Source organism: Octopus bimaculoides, chromosome 8, assembly GCF_046866305.1.
Source record: "Octopus bimaculoides isolate indiv1 chromosome 8, ASM4686630v1, whole genome shotgun sequence".
Lineage (NCBI taxonomy): Eukaryota > Metazoa > Mollusca > Cephalopoda > Octopoda > Octopodidae > Octopus > Octopus bimaculoides.
In genome coordinates this window covers 44,504,193-44,512,481 of record NC_142935.1, presented here as the reverse complement: position 1 = coordinate 44,512,481, position 8,289 = coordinate 44,504,193, and the positions used below count along the sequence as shown (strand labels likewise).

Genomic DNA, 8,289 nt, shown 5'->3' with positions numbered 1-8,289 from the left:
CATACATACATACATACATACATACATACATACATTCAAGATGCACTCCAGAAGTTTTGAGACTTTTTCAGGAGAAACATTTATTAATTTCAAAGAAGTACAAAACTTTAATCTCCTTCGAAGTAGGACCCTCTGATTTCAGTGCCCTTGTTAGCGCTCCAATCACTTCGTGAAGGCTCCATGGAAGTTCCCCGAGATGAAGGTGTCCAGGACCCTTGTCACTGCCATTTTCATCTTCAAAATGACTGCCTCTTGAGGTTGAGGTTCTTCAGCTTGGGGAACCACCAAATGTCGCAGGGATCAAAAGGTGAACTGTAGGGGAGGTGAGGGACAGTTTTGATGCTCATTTCTGTTACGTAGTTGCTTACCAGGACGCTCGCCACCGAGCACCCTGGGAACAAACTTAGCACAAATTTTGAGCATCTTCAGATCTTATTGAATAATTATGTGTACAGTTGCCACACCAATTCTAAACTGTATGCTTATTGCTCTTTTAGACACACAACGATCTTCATCAAGAATATTGCGAATTTCTTCAACCAGCTCTGATGTTCTGATCTTCTGACGTCCTTCTCACTCCCACATCTCTCATCGTCTCTCACCTCCTCTCTACCGTACTTGCACCACTTGTACCAGTGAAAAAGTTATTCCATAAGCAATCTGAAACATCTATGGTGAGCTACTAACACACCTCCAATTTGCAGGTGACATACTCATCGCCGCTACCACAGATGTGTGATTAGGGATGGACCAAGAATAAAATTGTTGGATAATATCCATAGTATCTGCTGGTCACGCTTGGAATCAAGCTGGAAAGTCTAATGAAGATTGCTTTGAGAGGAAAATATGGAAGAGGTGCCTGAGAACACTACCTCCACGACCCTCTCAAGAGTAGTAAGCGGAGAAGATAGATGGATGGACGGATGGACGAACGGGTGGTCGGACGTACGACTGGCTGGTTGGCTAGCTGGTTGACTGGCTGGCTAGTTGACTGGCTGGCTAGTTGGCTGGCTGGCCAGTTGGCTGGCTAGCTGGCTGGCTGGGTGGCTGGCTGGTTGGATGGATGGATAGATAGATGGATGGATGTTTATTTGCATAACATTGTTTCATGATATTAAACGCTTCGAATGTATCTTTGGTTTCATTACTCTCAATGTTGCTTCGTAATTTTAACGACTTCAAATATATTTTAGATTTCAGTCCACTGTTAAGTTGTTTAAGCATAACTCTTGATTTTGCTTCGTTATTTAGAATATTTCGATTCTGTATTCGATTTCCGTCAATAATTAAGGATGGTTATTTAAGAGTGTTACACATCCTGAGAAGCAGAATAAAATAGTTGATTCGTTTCTTTTCTTCTTTTACAGGACTGCCATCATGAACTGGCAAAAAACACGCAAGAAAACCGTTGTGGAATTCAGGGAAAACAAAGTATTACATAAATTCGACCCCACCAAAAACATCCACCTGTGGACTATGTGGCGTGTAGCGATTAACGACAAATTGGTCGAACACTTCGGCAATACGAAATACTCGTATCAAGACTACTTCGGTACGTTACCGTTTCGTGGATACATTCACTTGACTCAGCACTCCTTAGAGAGACTTAAATATTTCGATAATCGTATACTAGACCCTGAACAGTTCATCTACTACGGACTTCCTAGAGTGAGACCTTACAGGTAATACATGAATAGGCACTCTCACACACACACACATACAGACGCACGCACCCCCCTCTCTCTCTCTCTCTCTCTCTCTCTCTTTCCCTCTCTCTTACTAATTCCAGCCAGTAGGTTATTGCAATGTGGGAGTACCATCATGTATATGTTTTTGAACGGTTTATCCTGGAGAAAGGGGCTCTAGCTATGGTTCGTCTTTGTCAACCAGTACATATACAAACAACATTCAAAGAATCCTTCATACATGCTTGAAATAGCAACAAAATCTTCTTCAAATTACACCCTACTGACTTTAAAATAAAAGGAAGCGCTGAATAGTGTAGCCTACGACCTGAGAAAAAGAAACAGTTTGAATGCCTTTTTGGTCGTAAACTCTGCTCAGTGAAAACTTATTCGGAGATTAAACAATAACAAGAACATCGTCATTGGTGAAACAGCGACGGTTTTTCAAACTTTTTATACAATATTTTTTAACTGTTTAAGGCGGCGAGCTGGCAGAAACGTTAGCACGCCGGGCGAGATGCTTAGCCGTATTTCGTCTGCCGTTACGTTCTGAGTACAAATTCCGCCGAGGTCGACTTTGCCTTTCATCCTTTCGGGGTCGATAAATTAAGTACCAGTTACGCACTGAGGTCGATGTAATCGACTTAATCCCCTTGTCTGTCCTTGTTTGTCCCCTCTATGTCTGGCCCCTTGTGGGCAATAAAGAAATAAGAAACGTTAGCACGCCGGGCGAAATGCTTAGCGGTATTTCGTCTGTCTTTACGTTCTAAGTTCAAATTCCGCCGCGGTCGACTTTGCCTTTTATCTTTTCGGGGTCGATAAATTAAGCACCAGTTGCGTACTGGGTCGATCTAATCGACTGCTCCCCTCCCCCCAAATTTCGGGCCTTGTGCCTAGAGTAGAAAAGAATATTTTTAAGCGTTTGATACCAACCCGCCTGAGATCACCTGTGGTTCCATAATAGAAACGTCCTATTTTGAAGCGATCTAAATTAAAACCTTCCATAAAAATTTCATGTTTATTTATATTTTAAACATCAGATTGATAATAAACTTACTTTACTACTAAACTTTTCATTATTTTCAACTAAATTTAAAGAAAGGCAGTGTATTTCAAAAGAAATATGGTAAAAAAGAAAGGTTAAGAAAAAGAACAAAAAAAAAGGAAAAAAAAAAGAAACTTCTTTAACCTATTGACAAACAGACACTGACCCATTAATTTCACATTCTGTGGAATTTCAAGGATTGTTTACAGCTAAACTTCGAATTTTGACAAAGTTTGTATAGCGTGTGATTAAATGCATAAATAAATAAATAAATAAATAAGCTGTCTCTCCTTGTGTGATCTCTTTCAGATTTTGTAGGAACTTTATTTCAGAATTTAACTGTTGACATCAATCACTACATACATACATACATACATACATACATACATACATACATACATACATACATACATACATACATACATGCATGCATGCATACTTAGACGTGTGCGAGCGTGTGTATGTACGTAATGTCAGCCGTGGTTGTGTGGTAAGAAGTTCGCTTCTCAACCACGTGGTTCCGGGTTCAGTCCCACTGCGTGGCACTTTGGGAAAATGTTTTCTGCCATAGCCTCGAGTCAACCAAAGTAGATTTGGTACACTGAAACTGAAAGAGACCTGTCGCATATGTATGTATGTATGTATGTATATATATATATATATATATATATACATACATATAGGGCCGGGTCAAGATACTGACAACTCGGGCAGTCGCCCGGGGCGCCATATGCCAGGGAGCGCGAAGACGGGCGTGACAAAGACAAGGACATTTTCACGACCGTCAGCTTGCCCGGTGCGCCAGCAACCCTAGGGCCGGCCCTGTGTATATATAGGGATGACGCCTTATATTATCTGGACAGAAGTAGCAAAGTACAATTAGAAAGGCGCAGGAAAAATTTCTTGAGATTTAAAAAAAATTTAGGACTAAATATTACTAAAGGAAAGGATTATCGTAGAGTGAATTTTCTTGATGCTACCTTCTGTCTTGATACTGGATTATTTGAACCAGTTCATAAGCCAAAAGATCATATTAAGTACATTAATGTAGCATCCAACCATCGACCCTCGATAATACAGGGATTAGTTAAGAATATTTCTACAAGAATCTCTAGATTATCCGCTAATAATAAAATTTTTGAATCACATGCAACATATTGTAATGCTGCTTTAGCTAGAGCTGGGTATCGTGAAAATATTCAATATAGACAACAATGACGCATACACAACACTGGTAATTCCTCCAATTGTACACCATCACAAGACTTTTCTGAGGTTTAAAATGTGACATCGTTTTCGTTATCTGCATTCCAACGATGGAGCTTTGTTAGAAACCAGATCCTTCTTCAAAGGAAGAATATAAATAAAAATAGAAGAGAAACATACATACATACATACATACATACATACATAACTCGACCCTGTCGGTCACGAATGACCGTGGGTGCACCTAAGAGGTTCCCCTCCGGGGTACAAGTCTGGGCAGAAAGTCACCTCATCGGCGAACGCACAACCTAAGATTGTTTTTATGGCAGACTAGCAGTCGTCCAAACATACCAGCCTCCCCTCTCCACGCCACCGATGTTATCCAAGGGAAAGGTAAAAGCCGATACAGCTTGGCACCAGTGACGTCGCAACTCATTTCTACAGTTGAGTGAACTGGAGCAACGTGAAATAAAGTGTCTTGCTCAAAAACACAACACGCAGCTCGGTCCGGGAATCGAACTCGCAACCTCACGATCGTAAGCTCGACGCTCTGACCACTGAGCCATGCACCTTCACACATACATACATACATACATACATACATTGTTGTTGTTGGCACTCCGTCGCTTACGACGTCGAGGGTTTCAATTGATCCGATCAACGGAACAGCCTGCTCGTGAAATTACCGTGCAAGTGGCTGAGCACTCCACAGACACGTGTACCCTTAACGTAGTTCTCGGGGATATTCAGCGTGACACACTGTAAAAAGGCTGACCCTTTGAATTACAGGCACAACAGAAACAGAAAGAAAGAGTGAGAGAAAGTTGTGGTGAAAGAGTACAGCAGGGTTCGCCACCATCCCTTGCCGGAGCCTCGTGGAGTTTTAGGGGTTTTCGCTCAATAAACACTCACAACGCCCGGTCTGGGAATCGAAACCGCGATCCTATGACCGCGAGTCCGCTGCCCTAACCACTGGGCCATTGCGCCTCCACACATACATACATACATACATACATACCACTGGGATATGTAACACACTAACTAAATATCAATCTTGAGAAATTAGGCTTCTCAACCAGCAAGGAGAAAGTTGATTCGAAGACTACAGATCCAAGCCATCAATGGAGCTGTAAAAATCTGTAAAATTTTCCAGAAGTTTATCATTTAAGTGTATATGAACATGTCTAGACATGCAACTATATGCATGAAAATACATACATAAAATAAAACATACAAATCTGCACATATACATACATACCAAAATACCCCGTTGATGTTGTTGAAAATTCAATGAAGGAGCCTTGGATCTATGTTAGAAACCGGCTCTTTCTTTGTTGGCAAGAAATCGTGAAATCCACTCATAAGGCTTTGGTCAGCTCAAGGCTATAACACAAGACATTTGTGCAGGGTACCGCTCAGTGGGACTGAACGCAAGCCCAGACGGTTGGAATGCAAACTTCTCAACAGCTCAGGTACGCCGTATGTGTAGGTATTTTTACAGAGAGGAAAGTAAGTTTCGAACACAGTATATAATTGTGAAAAGACCTGAGGAAGATTGAATATTTACGTTTAGATGTTGGAAAAAAAGTTGCCAGTATATATGTATCTATATAATACACACACACATACATATAGGCACAGGAGTGACCGTGTGATAAGAAGCTTGCTTCTCAACTTCAGTCCCACTGCGTGGCACCATGGGCAAGTGTCTTCTGCTATAGTCTCGGGTAGACCAAAGCCTTGTGAGTGGATCCGGTAGACGGAAACTGAAAAAAGCTTGTCGTATGTATGTATGTATGTATGTATGTATGTATTTGTCCTCCCAACATCGCTTGACAATCGATGGTGGTGTGTTTACGTCCCCGTAATTTAGCGGTTCGGCAAAAGCGACCGATAAAATAAGTACTATTCTTATAAAGAATAAGTCCCAGGTTCAATTTGTTCGACTAAAGGCGGTGCTCCAGCGTGGCCGCAGTCAAATTACTGAGACAAGTAAAAGAATAAAAGAATACACATATGCTTATGTGTAAGTATATACGTACATGCACACATCTATGTATATTTATGTTAATAGGAAACAGCATTTGTCAAACATGTTATATTGAAAACACGACTACTCTGAAGCGTCATTGTTCCAAATCAAACAGAATGCTTTAACAAAGAAATATGAAAAATAAATCTTTTATAATAATAATAATTTTAACAGTCATGCTTAACGTGCGCGCGCGCGCGTGTTTGCGTTTTCGTGTGAGTCAGACACTATTCTTTCAGCCCTAACCTTTCAAATGCAACTTTTAAAAAGAACTCTGTTCAGCTTGGGTAGAATGTGTATATTATTATTATTTGACTAGCTTTGTTGGATATTCACTTCTCCTTCATACCCATTCAACTGCTTTTATTTATTTATTTATCTATTTATTATTATTATTATTATTTATGGTTTGTATTTTTGAAATACAGACCATATCGTCCGGGAGATAATTCCGCCCTGTTGGCATGCTTCGTTTCTGATTAAATTTAGAATCAAATTTTCAATAAACTTCCCACTATATGTGAAATAAACATTGGAGATGTTTTTACCTGTGCAGAGAAACTGCAGGAGCTACTCAGAGGTATTGCAAACTCTTTTTCTGAATCAGTCGCAATGTTGAAAACTCATCCGTATCATCGGCAGGTGTCTCAGGGTGACTAGCGTTTCGCCTGTACGCTTCGCCTGAGCAGGATAACGAGAACTGAATTAATCTTCGCCTGCTAAAAATTAGCACACACACACACACACACACACACACACACACACACACACACACACACACACACACACACACACACACACACACATTCATATACATTTTTTTAACGTTCCCTTCTACATTTCAGGCGGCTCCCCCAGCCTAAATCAGTAACTGATTTATTTCTCCCATTATAAATAAGAGAAACACTTTTTACCTACCAACGTAACGTTATTCAGACCGGATTTTAAAAACATACTTTATACCACGTGGAATTTCGCTTGCACGATTATGGCTGAAATTAAGAGCACCACCACCGGCATACATACATACATACATACATGACGACCGCTCCATCTTGACAGACGATAGCCATCCCATCAACAATCCACACATATCATCACGCAGTACAATCACTTCGTTGGTGAGCCCTCAAGTGACTTTGAAGTCCGGCTGCTGAGCGACAAGGTCTACAGCACATATGACAGACGTTCAAGCCTCTTCTTGATCCTTGCTCGCTGGTATCTGATTCTAAGGAAACGCCTCTGTGAACCAGCATATTTCTCTTAAGTCCGGGTATTGTTTTACAAACCTTGTGACATATGCCACAGGTCGCAGAAGGCGGTTGGTATTTAGGGTGTCTGGAATTTCTACCCTCATGTGTTTTCATGTGATTCACATATCCTGCTTTTGACATAAGAACGCGATCACATACAGTACACATCCTATACTCTCCACTGATTACAATTTTTCCCTTTCGACAGGCCCGCTTAAGCTCAAGTTGCTGAAGCATTTTTTCCTCCCAGACATCACAGCTCGTCCTGACAACAGCTCTCCACTTGCTTCGATCCAGAACATCTCCTTCCCAATCACTTTCATACATATCTAGTTTTTTTAGGTTTTGTTTAATGCAATCTTTATACCTCTTTCTCGGTTTCTGCCGCGGTCGCTCACCAGAGCTGAGCTCACTATAAAATAAGCGCTTCGGCAAACGATCATCCTTCATTCTAATTACATGCCCAGTCCGCCTCATTTGGGCCAGGATAATATGTTTTTCAATTGAGCTACAGTGCGCCCTGCGCAAAACCTCTGTATCTGCTACGAAACTCTTCCATTTTACTCCTAGGATGCGTCTTAGGCACTTTTGATGAAACCTTTCTAGCATCTTTACATGACGCTTGTAGGTGGTCCATGTTTCGCCCGAATAAAGAAGTGCAGTCAATACACACGCTTTGTAGATGCTGATTTTTGTCTGCAGGGAGATATCTCTATCAGCCCATACTCGCCTTTCAAGCTTTCCAAATGCAGCACTTCCCTTCGCTATTCGATGGTATATTTCTGCATCAAGACCACCATCCCTTGGCAGTGTGGTTCCAAGGTAAACGAAGGTGTCAATGACTTCTAGTCTTGTTCCATTCACGAAGATGTTTGGTTCAGTGTATATTTGTCCAGGTGTGGGGGTAAACATTACCTTGGTTTTTCTCAGACTTACTGTGAGTCCAAAATATGTACATGCAGTGGAAAATCTATCCATTAAATGTTGCATATCTTCCTCTGTGTGTGCCAGAAAGTCAGCATCATCAGCATAGAGCAATTCTCTGACAAGTACTCTGAAAATCTTTGC

The 8,289-nt window shown here is 41.1% G+C and overlaps 1 long non-coding RNA gene across 1 annotated transcript in view; it reads left to right on the top strand.

Moving 5' to 3' along the window:
- The window catches only part of LOC149134379 (uncharacterized), a 31,511-nt gene extending 28,495 nt beyond the window's left edge, over positions 1-3,016 (top strand). Inside the window, exon 2 of the long non-coding RNA XR_016242862.1 lies at positions 1,368-3,016. This is a non-coding gene — a long non-coding RNA (uncharacterized LOC149134379). The remainder of the gene's footprint in view (positions 1-1,367) is intronic.
- Positions 3,017-8,289: the final 5,273 nt, after the last annotated feature.